Here is a 1,117-nt window from a genome sequence, read left to right as displayed (position 1 = left end):
GCCGTGAAGTCGTGGTGGTTGAAGGTGGTCCTGTGCTGGCTCTCACATACCTTGTGTGCAAGGAGTGGTCCATTTCTTGGAGCCGCTACAGGAACTGGCTGGTTAGCCTCTTGAAAGTGGGAAGAGGACCCAAGGTGTGCTGCCAAGTTGTCCCGTGCTGCTTCCATCCTTCTGTAGCCTGGCAGTTGCTGAACCACCCTAGCTGCCTCTGTAGAAGAGCCTGTTCTTGTATTGCATACGCCTCTTCCCTCTCCTCCAGTTGTCGCTGCCATTCCTGGAGGTCTTCCCTTGTAGCTGCTTGGCGAATGGGGTTGGCAGGCCTGGCCGCAGGTGGTGTGTGGTTTGGCGAATGTGACGGGAGTGGAATCTCAGCTGGCTGTTCCTCATGTCCTGTGCTGCTGAGGGAACCTGGCTCCCATTACTGCGGGATACCACCGGCTACGGCAGGAGCAGTCCTTCTGGAGTTTGGTCTTCCAGTTGCTGTAGCCGATCTTCACTCTCCAGAGTTTCCTTCCATCTTACGGAGAAGTTCATCTCTGTTCTGGGCCACAAGCTCCGTCATCCTCTGAAGTATTCCTCCTCATCGTGACTCCCCCTCTACGGTCCTAACTGCGTCCTCCCTACTTGGGTACGAGAATCCCTGCACAACTAAACTGGAGGGATGACGGTGGTCCAGGTGAAGAGGTACCGAGCTTGGCTGACTCTATGACCTTGTCACACGTACGTTCCTCCCACGTCCAGGCATCGTACGAAGCCTGGTAGCAAGGGGAACACAGTCCCACACACAAAGGAGTCGTACAACTCAACAAGAACACAAAAAGAGCCAGAGATCTGGCTGACACAAAACAAAGTGGACAGTGGATGCGTGTAACGAGGCCCCCAAATGCTGGGCACATGAAAGATTAAATAACAACTTCCCGTAAACTGGGTAAGAAAGACAAAAAAAGACAAAGCACCAAGTGTACACAGGGGATGCATTAAAATTAGCAGGTAAAATAAGATTGGACTACAGTAAATGAAAGTGTCCCTACACCTAGCAGAGCCACAAAGTAAAACTTAACTGATGAGCGGGCATTAGTAAAAACAGACAAAAAAGCTGAAAGAGAAAAGCCTCGCT

Source organism: Penaeus monodon, chromosome 20, assembly GCF_015228065.2.
Source record: "Penaeus monodon isolate SGIC_2016 chromosome 20, NSTDA_Pmon_1, whole genome shotgun sequence".
Taxonomy (NCBI): domain Eukaryota; kingdom Metazoa; phylum Arthropoda; class Malacostraca; order Decapoda; family Penaeidae; genus Penaeus; species Penaeus monodon.
This window is presented reverse-complemented; position numbering follows the sequence as displayed.